The following is a 17,438-nucleotide window of genomic DNA, read 5'->3' on the forward strand; positions in this document are numbered from 1 at the left end:
TTTTCAGAGACAATAACTCCACTGGCCACTCCTTAGATGGCTGCTAGAGGTGCATCCTGTGGCAGTACTGCCTAGTGTGCAGCACTGCCATTCAGTGTCTCCACCCTCTGCATGCAGACACTGAACTTCCCTCATAGAGATGCATTGATTCAATGAATCTCTATGAGGAGATGCTGATTGGCCAGGGCTATGTTGGACTTGTGCTGGCTCTGCCCCTGATCTGCCTAGTTGACAGTATCAGCCAATCCTATGGGGAAGTATTGTAATTTGCTCAGACCACCACTTCTGATGATGTCAGCAGACAGTCAGTTCAGAGGCAGATCCAGCAGCATATTTTACTATATTTAGGGAGTCAAGAAGGGGCCAGGGTGGTTGTTTTAACATAATAGGGTCAGAAATACATGATTGTGTTCCTGACCCTATAGTGCTCCTTTAAGCAAGAGTATGTGAAGAGTAGTCAGGGTTGCCACCTTTTTTGAAAATAAATACCAGCCTTAATCATTTGTATAATCACAAGGAGTGACATCAGAGAAAATTCTGTAAAATCACCAACAAACTACTCCCAGTTTGATTCTGCTGTATAGATGGATTGCTCCCAGTGTCTCAGTCTCGCAAGTCACCCAGTGTCTCAGTGTCCCTATGTATCACAGTGTCAGTGTCCCCATGTCACACAGACCCCTAGTCTCCCAGTGTCCCCATGTCTCAGCGTGTCCCCGTGTCACTAGGATACTGGGGACACAGTGAGACATGGGGACACAGTGAGACATGGGGACACAGTGGGACCCAGTGAGACATGGGGACACTGACAGACATGGGGACACTGACAGACATGGGGACATTGAGAGACCCAGGGACACTAAGAGACATGGGGACACTGAAAGACCCGGGGACACAAAGACATGGGGACACTGGGAGACATGGGGACACTGAGACATTTAGGGAAACTGGGAGAAATGGGGACACTGAGACACTAGGGACACTGAGACACTAGGGATACAGAGACATGAAACACAGACACTGTGAGACTAGGGGACACTGGGAGATTAGGGGACACTGGGGACACTGGCTGGGAGACAGACACTTGGGGATACTGGGAGACATGGGGACAGTTGTGGACATAGACATGGGGACACTGGGACATATAGGGACACTGGGAGACATGGGGACACTAGGCACATTGAGACACTAAGAACACAGACACTGGGAGACATGGGGACACTGAAACATATGGGGACACTAAGACACTAGGGAAACAGACATGGGAACACAAACATTGGGAGACTAGGGGACACTGGCTGGGAGACAGACACTTGGAGACACTGGGAGACATGGGGACACCAAGACACTAGCGACACTGGATAGGGGACATGGGGACACTGGGAGAAATGGGGACATAGTGTCTCCGTGTCCCAATGTCTCAGTGCCTCCCAATGTCCCTATGTCTCACAGCATCGCCATGTGTCTCAGTGTCCCCTAGTGTCTGTGTCCCCATGTTTTCCAGTGTCCTCAAGTGTCTCAGTGTTTCCAGGTCTCCCAGTGTCTGTGTCCCCATGTGTCCTAGTGTCTCAGTGTGTCCTAGTGTCTCAGTGTCCCCATATGTCCCCTAGTGTCTCGGTGTCCCCTAGTGTCTCAGTGTCCCCTTGTGTCCCCTAGTGTCTAAGTGTCCCCATATGTCCCTGCTGCCTTTCCCCCCATCCCTCACTTACCTGAGCTGTAGATCTGCTGTCTGGACTCTGTGCTGTGTAGCTGCTCCCCCACGGATCAGTAAGTAGTAGAGAGAGGCAGGGATATGCTGTAACTTACTATCCCTGCCTCTCTTCACACACAGTGACCCCTACTTGCCGGTGCTGGTATTGCAGAGTAATCTCCATTTATTCTGAGAAAAATACCTGCATTTGTATTGCCGGTATTACTGCAATACTGGCACGGCCAGGCAGCTTCAAATACCGGCTGTGCCAGTAAAATACCAGTGAGGTGGCAAACCTAAGAGTAATGTGTAAAAAAGAAAGAAAAAAAAGAAAAAAATATTTTATTTTTTTTAAATTGGCCTATTCCATGGGCCTGGGCCTGGGCCTGGAGCTGCAGCTCCATCAGCCCCTATGTTAATCCGGCCCTGTATCTATTACACCTATATATTCTCTTAATAGAATATGTGTATGTCAGGTTTGAGAAAGGCCTTGTGGTGCTGAAACGTCACCTTTCATTTTGGCGCCTCAATAAAAAAAACATATTCTGTCCCAATGTCCGTGCTGGACAATTTGTTTCTGTGATATTGCTTCTGGTTTTTGGCAGGACTAACATCAATGCATGGGGGGTTGGACAGTGTAGCAGAGCTCCAATATCCGGCATAAATATCTCCGCTGTATAATCCTTGGAGCTGAGGAAGCAATTAAATATCCAAGGCAAAATCCCCCCAGTAACTGGACGACACAAAGTTCTGGGAGTCAACTGATTTTTATTCAGCCACAGCTGGCTTTTATGCATCTCCCCATGCAAGGGGTTTCTTAAATCATATTCCGGGGGCATTACCCCTATGGACCTGAGAGGGGGCAAGGGACAAGTAAACAGTTCACTGACTCCTCCTCTGTGCCTGTACAGAAAATATACAATATTTGCAAACATTATAAAACACATTTTATCATTTCAGAACCTTACGAAAGTCACATCACCAAATAGCTGGGATCTGAGCGCCCACTTTGTCAAAATAACACTCAGAGCCGTTCTGTGGTTCGAGAACGCCATTCGAGTTTTGACCGGTCGGCCACGAGGTGAAGCCCCAAAATAGTTCCAGAGAAATTTAGGCTTGACCGGTCTACTTTCGGCGGTTCTCAAATGAATGCAGACGAAGGCTCCCACTGGCTGCTTGCATACGAATGTTCCTCTTGTTCGGTAGTTTAGGTCTCCTGCACACCATTCTCCGACTGGTTCTGGAAGTTGGATGGGCAGCGGTATCAGTTTACCGGGTGTTCGCCGGGTAGAGTAGCCAAAATTAGTTCCAGGTCGTTCACGACCATGTACCGCTGCCTACTTTCGAGAGACAAAAATGGCCGCCGTTTGTTTGCACACGTGTGTTACGTAACGTAACGTATTGAAAAGCGGCCACACAGGGGAAACACTTTCTTTAACAAGCAATATGCAGTTTACAGCCAAGGGTGGTCGGTTGTTAAAAGATGCAAACCCATGGACCACACATATGTGGGTTCGGTAGACGAATGGGGGGTATGGACAGCCGAACAAAGGGAATGAAAAAGGGTATTACAAATGTTCATTCTGCTACATATAGTCTCCTTAATTCCATGCTTAATCACATATTTAGAACTGACACAAGATAGAAAAGCGAATTTTTGTAAATAAAGGAAAGTCGCAAGAGGGGGAGTATTATCATTAAGACAGAGAAAATGAGAAAAGCAACAGGAGAAAAAATATGACAGGGCCATTTTATGAATTCTATAGGAACAATGCTGATGTTTCTTGTTGTACTATTAATAATTACTATGATATTGACTCAATGTTGTTGGCATACCCTGGAAAACTCTTGTTTTCCTCTCCAGATTTACCAAATGAAATTGCCTCTCTAGCGGAACTCCCTTCTGGCTGTCCCATCTATTGTTTTATTGTTGGCACTGCAGAGGTTTTTCATGCCTGGAATGCACGGATTTATATTGCACTATCTATGGACTTACTTTGTTCGGTATACAAACAAAGTACCGAACAATCGAACCACCCTGATGTACATCATTCATGTAACTTATCTCCCTGATCGCTTCTCCTATTCCCTTTGTTCATACGAACACGCTGCTATATTCCCTGGGTGGCCATCTTAAACTCACGAACAGCGGTGTTTGGTCGTCGAGTGTCTGGAACTCAAAATGGACACTCGACTAGCCGAACACCGCTAAGACCTCCAGGACGGCAGAAACTACCGAAGGAAACCCACGAACGGCCCATCGTTCGGTAGGATGAATCCCATGAACTAGGGGATTCATCCGGTTAAGGACTCCATTATGTGTGATATAGCAATTCAGGAGTTTTGGGGCACGAACAGAGACCGACCGCAGGGCCAGATTTCATGGAACTATTTTCGGCATCTTTACCCATGCGGTCGATCATGGGTAACTCCCTCCTATAACTCCCGAACCCCTGGTCTGATCTGGGTGATTTTTGGATATGTTTCTCACCCAGATCAGGGCTACCAGGGGGTACCATATTTAAAGGTATATCATACATATTTGGGGTACATCTATAAAGTGGGGAAAAGTATGTGCAGTATAATTGTATTATCTGTTAAGCTAAGGGGAGGAGATGTGTGGGAGGTAATGTCTGTATGATTGGTGCAATGCGTAATTACTGTAAATCCCTCCCTTGCATGGGAGAATCTCATAAAAGCAGGAAAACTTCAGTTCTACTCCTGATACTGTGTGTCGCCCAGTGATTGGGAAAGGTGATGGGATACTATTGGATTTTATTGCTGATTGTGCTGGATATTCTCTTGGATTTATTACTTGTTCCTGCATCCTCTGGATATATTGGTGGAGTTAAGCTGCGAGAAATCAGCTCTCCGCCACAGCCTCTCTTTTTGGTTTGTATAAAATAGCCAAGCTGTACCTTTAGCTGTGTTGGAGCATTTTTCCTAAATGATGCCATGTAGTTTTCTGTACACTTCAATTTAGTGTTTAGTAAATAAGCCTTGTTTGTAATGTGTCTCAAATGTATGATTGCAGCTATCTGTTGTAATGTAACACCGTATTGCCTAGCTATTGTGTATAGTTGTTTCTTAGTATTTCTCGTTTATTATTGTCCATAGCTTATCTCCATTTAGGGTTTAAAATGTGTGTGGATTCCTTAATGCAATATGCATTACTGGGCATTTATCTGTATTGAATTTCATATACCACCAATTCCCTACCTAACCTGCTAATTTATTCAAATCTTTCTGCAGAGAAGGTGAACACTGCTACACTGCTCAAAATGTATCCCCATAGTTAGTAACCTAATTAAAATTAAAGAGAAATGAACCAAAATTGTACTCACAAACTACTCTCTGCATGCTACCAATGTTCATTCTAAAACAAATATTTCCTTTCCAACCAAATGCTCTTAGTTGTACAGTAACCTTTTATGTGGTGTCATAGCAAATTCAATTTAAGGAGGGTCAAAGCCATTGCAATACTCTGATCTTTATCTTTACTCACCTCTTTATAGAATAATTAGTTGTTCTGACATGAACAAACTGTGACAATAATGCCTATCTCCTTCAAGTGTTCCTTTGCTCAAGTTGTGCTTTTAGAATATTTTTTTTTTATATGGACCCATTGTGTGGGAATGATAGATACCACTTGTTTCCATAACATCAATCAGTTCTTCTACAACTAGAATATGGCTCTGGATAGTTTCTGTCTTTGGCTTTTTGGCATCCAGGCATAGGGAGTCTTGTGCAATCATTACATTGTGACTTGCATTCTTGCATTCAGTTTAGTCCACTCATTTCACATGGCAAATTTAATTATTTCTATTGTAATCTACCATTCCATGACAATGGAAAATATTCTTTATCGGTCTTATACAATATTACGATAAATGTCTCCTAGTCTGACATGAAGTGTTTGATGCATACTGACAGCTCCCATGGCTTTTGATGGTAGTTGTGTCTCCTATGATTCATGTGTTCTTGTTATGTCTGTTGATGCATCTCTCTGCTTTGTGTTCGCTTGGCACAAGTGAATCATGATACGTACATGTCTACACTTATCATATTCTCTGCTGATCATTGTATTCATCGTATTCTCAAGAGGAGTGTTTATCCAATATTTTGGTGTGACACATCACTTATTTATAGCTTCAGAAAAGTTGCTCGAAAGTGTTCCACCAAATTGTACTATTCTATAATGTGTTTTATACGTTTATCACTTCTGTTTTAAATCATCTAATTAAATAAACCGTCATGTTATGCACATATTTATTTGTTCCTCCATTGCAGCTACATGCAGGTGTTGCAAATATGTGGACCCATTCGCTAAACAGTAGGTCAAATTGAGTATTTCTAGAACTAAATCATATTTAGGACAAAGTAGCAAAGATGAAAACAAAATCCATAACACTTTTTTTTCCCCATTTCTGCTACATTTGGAAAGTCAGATATCACCTTCCAACCACAACATGCTATTTTATTTTTTCATGTACCGGTGTTATTTCTTAGTAATTGGTGGCCTTGATAGACCCAAAACTATTTTGCAGAAAATCCACACTTTGAACCTTCTGTAGTGATATCTGCCAAAATAAGAAATTATTCTGATCTTTGGGTTGTTCCTGGTGCATTCACTCATAACGAAGTTAAAGGAAGCCGTATTTGTTCTATTATCTGAGAAATCAAAACAAAAACTACTTACCGTATATACTCGAGTATAAGCCGAGTTTTTTAGCACATTTTTTGTGCTAAAAAACCCCAACTCGGCTTATACTTGAGTCAATAGTCTGTATTATGGCAATTTGCATTGCCATAATACAGACCTGGGGGGAGAGGGGTGCTGGCAGAGCTGTAACTTACCTGTCCTGCAGCTCCTGTCAGCTCTCTCCTCCTCCGCGCCGTCCGTTCAGCACCTCGGTCAGCTCCCAGTGTAAGTCTCGCGAGAGCCGCGGCTCTCGCGAGACTTACAGTGGGAGCTGACAGAGGGAGCTGCACGGACGGCGCGGAGGAGGAGAGAGCTGACAGGAGCTGCAGGACAGGTAAGTTACAGCTCTGCCAGCCCCCCCTTCCCCCCTACTGAACTGCCAATGACACTAGACCACCAGGGAAGGAGAGCCCCCCTCCCTGCCATGTATCAAGCAGGGAGGGGGGACGAAAAAAAAATAATGAATAATAATAAAATAAAAAAATTAAATAATAAATAATAATACAATAATAATAATAATTAAATAAATAAAAATAATAATTAATAATAATAATAAATATTTTTTAAATAATAATAATTTAAATAATAAAAAAAAACACCCACCCCCCACCAAGGCTCTGCAACTCTCACACTCTCACACACTCACACACACTCACACTCACACACTCACACACTCACACTCACACTCTCACACTCACACACTCACTCTCACACTCACACACTCACACTCACACTCATACACTCACACTCATACACACGCTGCACTCATACACACGCTGCACTCATACACTCACACTGCACTCATACACTCACACTGCACTCATACACTCACGCTGCATTCATACACACACGCTGCACTCATACACGCACTGTAAATAAATATTCAATTAATATATTTTTTTTAGGATCTAATTTTATTTAGAAATTTACCAGTAGCTGCTGCATTTCTCACCCTAGTCTTATACTCGAGTCAATAAGTTTTCCCAGTTTTTTTGGGTAAAATTAGGGGCCTCGGCTTATATTCGGGTCGGCTTATACTCGAGTATATACGGTATGCAAGTTAAACAAAGCTGTAAGCTTTAAAAGCCCTATTGTGGATATCCTATTTGATTGTATTGTAACTGTGAGAGTGAGACGCACAAAGCTCCAGGAGCTTCCAGCTCTCCCAGGTATGAAGGCAAACCTTTCAAAAATGGTTTGACCACTAACATTATGGGGGTTCCAGCACACACCTTGCACTTTAACCACTACAGCATACTGTAGTAGTAATAGTGCTTACAGTATTATTTTTATGTATCAAAGAAGAGGTGCGCAACGAACAGCATTTCATTTTGTTTTTCAAAATGTTCGCGCTAGTCAGTGCATTTGAGTTTTTAGAGTCTTCTCTTGAATGTACCTAGCACCTACACAGATTTTAGCATTATTATATTGTGTTACCTTCACATCTTCACATTTGTACATAAAATAAATAATATACGTATATAAACAAGTAATAGTAATAGGGAACACACGGGGTGGGTGGTAGCATCGTAACATAACTCCTGCGCTCAAACTCCCACTACTCCTGGGCGGCATCAACGACCATAGCACGCATCAACCCAAATACATACAGTAAAAACCAAAGAAAAAAGAGTTACCTGCACACTAGCCCAAATCCCTATGCATATTTAAATAAATGAAGGTTATTTAGTAACTCCAATGGCCATTAGATGCAAACCCACCTGTCACATCAAGGCAAACCTCTTAGGTGGGTCCTACATTAACAATTCACCTGGCTTACTTTGGTTTCAAGCGCATTACTCATTTTTGTGTGTTTATATTCACTTTTGTATCACACAGCAATGTTACAATGCTGCCACCCACCCTATGTGTTCCTGTTAATGGTTAATAAGTATTAGGGGTTTAGAAAGATACCCCTCTCTGTCTCATTAGAGATTTCTTTGCCTGAAGCTGAAGGAATTGTTACTACTGTTTGCTATGCTGGTTATGGTGCTAGGAGTGTTCCTTAAAAGGTAGCATGTATTTGTGTGAGGTACAGCATGTGTGAGTTGTGTGTGATGGGGGATTTTAAGTGTATGGTGGCTGTGTGTTTAGCTGTGAGTAATGTGTGTTGCTGTGTATGAGTAGCATGTGGGGAATGTGAATGAGTAGATGAATGTGTTGAATTTGCTGGGTTTAGTAGATTGTGTTTTCATTCAGCTAATTTACAATAAATGTGAGAAAAAAATAGAAAAATGCAGATCATTTTATGTATATCTTTTTCCCTATACTATCAGTATTTGTTGTTTGTAGCTCTTTGCTGCCCTTGTATGTGTCCCTCTCATACACTCCCACATCTAAATGTCTCTTTTCCTTCTGTCATGCCCAGTGGGCATGATTCATTATTCATTGTAAAAATATTGTCAATTAATGTAGTGTGGATCCATTATTTAGTTGTCAAAATAGGATTAAGCTAATGTGATGTATGCGTTGGATGCATGGAATGGTGGTATGATTGATTACGGCATCACGGTAAGGACCGGGTTGGCTGCCCTTAATTAAGACCTATGAGGTGAACTGTGTCTGGGTTGCATCTGGTTAAATCTTGTTGGTGTCTGGAAAATACTGTGAAACATTTTGGCAATTAAGGCATGTTTTGTTTTCCTGTTTGTAAATCAAGCAGATCAAATGAATTTACAACTTTGATTCCTTTACGGCTTGATTTATGACTTTGACACTGGACCTTATCAGATGAGCTGTCATAAAGCTTGACAGACAGTACACACTTGCAATGCATATTGTGGGTTCAATAAATGGTCTTTCACTTAAAGTTTGGGAAGTGATTTTTAGATGCTATTTTGTTTTTTTGTATATATGAATATATATATATATGGAGTCAAATTTTATTTTCTGGATTCACCTAGATAAAGAGATCAAAAGCATCTGTACAAAAGTATATAGCACTGTACATTTTCAGCTAGGTTTTGGAATACAGTAATTGCCCATCATAAAACTGGAATTCCTAAACCCCTGCTGCCCACAAGCAGGGCCAGGATAAGCAGAACATTGAATGTACCCAAGATAAAACCTAAAAGATTTTGCAATTCATTTTGACAGCCAAATCTATTTTGCAATGAATTTCTACTTTCCTCACCAAAATCTCTCTTGGGACTGGTACTTTACCAATGCAATGAGTATTAGAGTTTTGTGTTCCCTTTCTCCCTTTTTATTTGAACTATATGTTTGTAATTTATTTTTCATATGTATGCACTTTGACTATTTTTGTTCATAATAACTGTCATTTTATTAAATTTTGCCTTTGTCTGGTATAAGAATCACATTACTGAAAAGAATTGTAGATTAGTACTGTGATTCTGCTTAACTGTGTTTGTGGGTTTTTAAAGCTGATTTGGATGGGGTAACCTAAGGTATCCCACTTATAAACCGCCTTACTGTAGGAATAATGATTTTTTAATTGATTTTTGTTGTTGTACCTGTTATAAATGTGGGTCATGTTTCGGATTTCTTTTATCAGTCTGGTGCAGAAAAATATATTTTAAACCTTTTTACCCACTGAAGCAAGTCAAATGCCTGCCTGAGAGTGGTGGGGTTTATTACAACTTCTACCCAGATTAACTAACATTCCTTCCCAGCTCTCATTATCCATCCTCAGCTTACATTAATCTCTCATTTAAGGCATTAACTCTCATTCTCCACAGTTTCAATAGCCCAATAGCTCATCTTAACCCATCAGCTCTTATTAACCCCTCAACTCTCATTACCACTCCCAGCTCTCATTAACCACTCTCAGCTCTCATGATGGACTAGGCACTGTGGGGAAGAAGATCATATGATAGATGGGGACACTGGGTAGAATGGGGTCAAAAAATAGATGTGGTGAAGGTAATGCTATAATGACAGTGTAGAACATAAGGTAATCAATAGATCAGCATTAGAGAATAAAATGTATTTTAACCTTTTCACTAATAAATTATGTGTTTAGCAGCTGAACCTTCAAAAAAAAAAAAAAACTATTTATTAAACACAACATTGGGATGTAAAGCAAATTGCAAATTTTAAGCCAGTAAAGCAGGGTTATAAACATACCCCATGTCTTCTTTTATTCCAACCTGGCTATTTTGCCTAAAATGTGCAATTTTATTTCCATTATACCTCAGTTCACTATTTAGGAAATAAATACCCATTGTTCATGTTTTCCTCTATTAACACGTACAACAACAAAAAAATCAATACCAAAAAAAATCAGTATTACTCCCAAATCTGCTATGCACCAATGTACTGTATGGTCGCAAAAAAAGGAATGGGCAGGAGGGAACTCAGGTAGACTGGAATGTAACCATAAGTCCTCAATTAGATTAGTAGAGCAAGGTAGGATAAGAGCAAGAGAGGAGAGATTGTTTCACTTAGAAGATAGAAACATTAATTATCTACATTCTAAATGTTGCCTATAAATTGCTTCGATATGAACTGAACGATTTTCTCCATATTTTGCATTGTAAATTTATGTAATTGGATATGCTAACTTTATATCAAAACAATTACAACTTTACTTAATTAAGCAGTTCTCTCTTGCAAATAAAAAGTATAAATCATGTCATGACTGTAGAAACTGTAGTAGGAAAGACTCACTCTTTTCCAATGCCATGTGTTTAACTGGACCTAAGATGGGCAAAACCTCAGTCAAATAGTAGATAAAACAACAAGATGGTCCAGACACTCTGGGTCAGGTTTCCCCAAACTCGTGCTCTAGGTTATATATAAAGCAGATTTATTGGAGAAACACAGCAATGTTTCAACCTCCACTGAGGTCTTTATCAAGCTTGATAAAGATCTCAGTAGAAGTCAAAACATTGCTGTTTCTTCAAAAAATCTACTTACTATGAAACCTAGAGTGTCTGGACCATCTTGTTGTTTTATCTACTATTTGACTGAGGTTTTGCCCATCTTAGGTCCAGTTAAGCACATGGGATTGGAAAAGAGTGTGGTTTTCCTACTACAGTTTCTACAGTCATGACATGATTTATACTTTTTATTTGCAAGAGAGAACTGCTTAATTAAGTAAAGTTGTAATTGTTTTGATATAAAGTTAGCATATCCAATTACATAAATTTACAATGCAAAATGTGGAGAAAATCGTTCAGTTCATATCGAAGCAATTTATAGGCAACATTTAGAATGTAGATAATTAATGTTTCTATCTTCTAAGTGAAACAATCTCTCCTCTCTTGCTCTTATCCTACCTTGCTCTACGCACATGGGATTGGAAAAGAGTGTGGTTTTCCTACTACGGTTTCTACAGTCACAACATGATTTATGCTTCTTTTTTATTACCTGGACTATCTTGTTTTTCTACCTTTCATGTAATGAGACACATCATACAAGTACTTGAATGACTGTATTAAGTGCCAGTTCTAGTAGGGATCCTTATGGAACATGGCAAGGGCAATTTCTGCATTTTTTAATACAAAACGTGATGCTTGCCAAGTAGCATTTTAGCATGTGGGGACCTAGGGGCATGAAACAGAATATATTTACTTTGATATTGGGATTCCTTGTACCCATCTGTAATATGGCATTGTGGTTTCAGGCATTGGACATCATATCTAGGATCCTCTAGTACATGCAGCATCACATCAGCACAATGAAGAGGCCTGACTGGAAAGAGCTCAATATGACCTGTGCAAATAACTGACATCTTCCTACATCCATGCACAACAAGGTGCTGTGAACTGTTATGGAAGTTTTTAGAAGATGCAGGTCAGGGCGGAGCTAGCAACAGAGCTGTACAGACGCCATCTCAGACATCGTTCACAATCTCGCCCATATCTGCGTCCACTCACACAATCGGACATCCTGAGACTCCCCAATAGAAGCAAGAGCTATAGCCGCACCAATTGATGCCCTTCTTTCTTCCCAATAAAACACCCAATTGGAGACACAGGCCTGGGACCTACACCACGCAGGCACTCCCGGACTTGGGGACCCTCCTCGGTGGAGTTTGTGAGCACTGTGAGCCTACATACCAGGCTCGACCACAGCCAGAACAAGAAACAGCGTCCCAAATGCATGCCATGGGATGACGCTCCCAAAAATCAAACACTCTGTCCAACCACCGAGACATCTGAACCATGCTCCAGAAACAAGTGGCACACGCTGAGAATATCCCCGCCTCCCCTGACACCTTACCTGAGCACTGTGACTCACAAGAGCGGGCCGACACACTCACCATGCCACCAGCACCCACAGGGACTTCAGTGGATTACTGGGTCTCTGTCAGGGCTCCGCGGGCAGCGGTGAGGGGAGGCTGCAATCCTCTCGCAGCACTCACCCTTGGTCCGTCGCTGCCTGCGGTCCCCCCTCCCCTTCCCGGTCGGCGAGCGACGTCCTCTCCCCTTGACACGCCGCTCGCGTCCTCTTCTCCTCCTCCCAGCGGCAGCATGTCTAACGCTGCACACTGGGAGCCGGCACTGATATCAGTACGCCGGGGTCGCTCACGTGACCCGGCGTTAAAGCGACAGTGCAACAATCATAGTGGGGGGTATAGATATCCCCCACGTGTGTTTGTTAATTCTGATTGGAAGTTATCCAATCAGAACTAAGGCAAGGATATATATACTTACCTTTCCTGTCTCTCAGTGCCCTGTTGTGGTCTTTGCTTACTAGTATTGATTCTGAACTTGGGTTTTCTGGTTACATACTCTCTGGCTTGTTATACTGACTTTGTGACTTTCGCCTACCCTTTGACCTCGGCTTGTTTCTCGTTATTCTGTTTTCTGGTTCCCCTTACTCGGCTTGTCTCCTGACTATTCTGTGTGTGCTTAGCCCGGCCACTCTAAGGTCCGGTACTGCACACTTTGTGTGTGTGTCTGTGTGTGTGTTAGCGTGTTGGGTTCCCCAAATCGTGACATAACAACAGGGCCATAATGGAACCTGCTGACATACCACAGCTCCTAGTTAATCAGGAGGCTAGAATGGATGGCTTGGACCACCGTATGGATCAGTTTGCTCAAGCTTTGCAGACCATACAGGCTCGTACTGCACACTGGCAGCCTGCCGTCCAGGAGGCGGCTGCTGCTGTGCCCGAACCCATTGCCACTCCAGTACCCGTTCCTGCACATGTAGTCCATATGACACCGCCACAGCGCTATAGTGGTGACCCAGCATTAAGTCGTGGTTTCCTCAATCAAATCGACATCCATTTGGTGATGAATCCACGTTCCTATGCCACTGACAGATCCAAAATTGCCTTTTTGATAAAACACCTGTCCGGGAGAGCTTTAGCATGGGCAAACCCCATGTGGGAGAATATGTCTCCTATGTCCTTTGCAGATTTTATGTCAGCATTCAAACGCACGTTTGATCAACCCGGTAGGGTTGCCTCTGCTGGCAAAGCTCTGCTTAGGGTTCGACAGGGTAACAGATCTGTAGCGGATTATACTATCGAATTCCGCACTCTAGCAGCTGAAGTTGTTTGGAATAACGACGCCCTCGTAACAGCCTTTCAGGAGGGTTTGGCCGCTTACATACTGGATGAAATAGCATCCAGAGAACTGCCTGTCCTTTTAGATGATGTTATAGACTATGTAATCCTTATTGATAACCGTATTAGAGAGAGACGTAGTCAAAGACGGCTGGATACACGGGTGTTACCTGCTTTACCCAGTACTGCATTACTAGCATTACCCGCTCCTAGGCAACCATCCCCCGAACCCATGCAATTGGGTGCTACGGGGTTAACTGAGGCTGAAAGAACGTATCGTAGAAGGGAGGGGTTATGTCTTTATTGTGGAAAGAGGGGGCACCACTGTAATACCTGCCCTAAATTACAGGGAAACTACAGCACCTAAGGCCTAGGGAGGGGTCGGCCTCGGGTGTTATGACTTTGTCCCCTCATGTGTCCATCTCCAGACCATTTATTACGGTTTCTCTTTTGGTCAATAAAACCACTATAAGAGCCAAAGCCTTGATCGATTCAGGTGCGGCAGACAACCTTATGGATGAGAACTTTGCCAAAACTGTAGCCTTGACTTTGATCCAAAAGGCCACACCCTTGGCTGTTGAGGCCATAGATGGTAGACCAGTTGAGAAACCTCTGGTGACCCATGAAACCCAAGATATAGTTATGTCTGTGGGTGCTTTACACAAGGAAAGGTTAACCTTCCAAATTATTGACTCCCCTACTGCTTCCATCGTTCTGGGTTTTCCCTGGTTAGTTAAACACAACCCAGCACTTGATTGGGGTTGTTTAGATATACTCTCCTGGGGGGAATCCTGTCAACGAGACTGTATGACTAATGTACGTCCCGTTTGTTTACTCAACATGCCCACGGCTAAACCACTTTCTGTTTCTGTCCCTTCTGTGTATGCAGACCTTGCATTGGTTTTCGAAAAAAGGGAGGCAGATAAGCTACCCCCACACCGTGAGTATGACTGTGCCATAAACCTATTACCGGGTACTATGCCTCCTAGGGGTAAGGTCTACCCTCTTTCTGAGAAAGAAAACCAGGTCATGGAGGAGTACATACGGGAAGCCTTAAGTAAAGGTTTTATTAGAAGGTCCTCCTCTCCTGCTGGTGCTGGTTTCTTTTTTGTGGCAAAAAAGGAGGGCGATTTGAGACCGTGTATAGACTACAGAGCTCTAAACAATATAACGATTAAAAATGCCTATCCAATCCCTCTCATTACTGAGTTGTTTGATCGTGTCAAAGGTTCTAAATATTTTACAAAACTAGACCTCAGGGGGGCTTATAACCTTGTTCGTATCAAGGAGAACAATGAATGGAAAACGGCGTTCAATACACGCAGTGGGCATTACGAGTATCTGGTCATGCCTTTTGGATTGTGTAATGCTCCTGCCGTATTTCAGGATCTCATAAACGATGTCCTTAGAGATTGTTACGGACCGTTTCAGCATATGTGGGGTTAAAATCCGTTTAGGCGATAATCCCCTTTTCTCAGAAAGGCACAGCTACTGCAGAACATCAGAACTCACGAACTGGATATAGGTGAATAAGGTAGCACTCCAGCTGGAACCTCACAAATAGCTGCTAGCAGATGAATAGGAAAAGCAGACATCAGCTTACACTCCTAGCAGTCAAATCTCCAACAGCATACAGTGAATCCCCCCAAGAACGAGACAAGGCTCCGTGTTGAGGGTCAAGCAGTGGTCTGAGGTGCTGGGCACCCAGCCTGGTTTTTATTACATGAGTACACATACAGGCCACACCCAGGGGGAGGCATAAAATAACCAATAACATAGATGTTACCTCCCACACATCCCCTCCCCTTAGTGTGACACTTAATCCCATTATGTGTACAGTTCAAAATATACTTTTACACAACTTTCATAACTTTAAAACCATACATCACATTCACATAAAAATACATATCCACAATCAATCCATTCAGGGGAACAACATATTAAAAAATGGCATGAATCGACCAGGGGTTCAAATGTTACTATTATTCCCCCTGGCTCAAACAGTAAAAGTAAAACATCCCCACAATGCATCCTGGCTTCCTCCCTTCTGCCCTGGAGATAATTGGAGAAGAAATCTAATTATCCAGGACTAGAGGCAGACTCCATTAACCACATGGTTGCAAAACAACATAAAACTCTTTAAAATACATAAAGTCATATTTTATACATTAAACACAGACATTTAACATATCCCCAGATAGCTCAGGTCTGCGTGCACATTATTAGGTGAATGGCACGCAGACCACACAAATACAGTTTAATTGCCATGGAGCCAAAGTCTTTCCCATAGTCTTTCATTATATGAATAGGCTCCATGGCATAGCTATCTGGGGGGTATCACTGCTCACACAGGGCAAGTACCGAATGGCCCCACTGTATTTAAAGGGCCAGAATGAGTGACATGCACTCTGTTAGGGCCGAATACTGTTTATAAAGGGCCCAATCTCCCAGGGCCATAGTCCAAAGGCAGCAGGCGGGCAACCAGGCTCCTCCAATACAATGTGGCGAGATTGGTTTCGTCACAGAGATCTACTGCATGTCTGTGCCGTAGTCTACCTTGATGACATACTTGTATATTCTCCGGATTTCAAGACACATCATACTCATGTTAGGATGGTGCTTAAGAGGTTGTTGCAGAACGGTCTTTATTGTAAATTAGAAAAATGCTTATTCGACCAAACTTCTGTACAATTCCTGGGTTATGTTATTTCTGAACAAGGATTCAGCATGGATCCTTCTAAATTGGAAGCTATACTGTCCTGGCCCCTTCCTCTACGTTTTTCTGTCCTCTCTCCTCTATTCTAATATTGAGTTTTAACTCTTACATTTATGCCAATCCTTTTGAATTACCCCACAATGTATCAATCTTTACAAATGTAACACTGGCTTACGCACACCCACCTCTTGATGTACGTTGTTTAAACATATCTATTACAATAAGAATTGTGCTATTCCTCCATGTCACATGATTGTCTATATTGCAAAGCCATATTTCGCTGTTGTGGGAATGTCAGTATATTTGTATAACTACTTTGGCACAAAGAAGATGCAGGTCAACAGAGAGATAGAGATAAAATAGTAGGATGGAGCAAGTGGAAAGACATAGGAATAAGGGCAGAGAATAAGGGAAGAGGGTCGTATTATTATTAGGTTTTTTTGAGTCTAGGAGAGACCTGTGGCTGAGAGAGGTAAGGGAGAAAAAATAGGCTTAGGTCATGGAAAGAATTAGATTTGGATGAGTTGTATGGCAAATAAAAATGGGATGGCGGTTTAGTGGAAGTAGGATGGGACATGCTAAAAACATAATGGGAAACTGATCAGGGAAGAAGAGCTGAGTAATATGGCATTGTGGGTAATTTAGGGATCATGTCATTTGATGTATACACTAGGAGAGTATAACATTTGCACAAAGAAGTTGATGGAATATGCAATGAGAATATTTGGTGAGACTATTTAAGGCATATATTGGGAACTAAACTCCAAAAAAAAAGGACATGACCTGTTGTGCCTAATCTTTGATATTTATTGCTGCAATGAGATGCTTGGCAAGTTCAAACAATGTTGCATCA

This window comes from Pelobates fuscus, chromosome 6 (assembly GCF_036172605.1).
Source record: "Pelobates fuscus isolate aPelFus1 chromosome 6, aPelFus1.pri, whole genome shotgun sequence".
NCBI classification, from domain to species: Eukaryota; Metazoa; Chordata; class Amphibia; order Anura; family Pelobatidae; genus Pelobates; species Pelobates fuscus.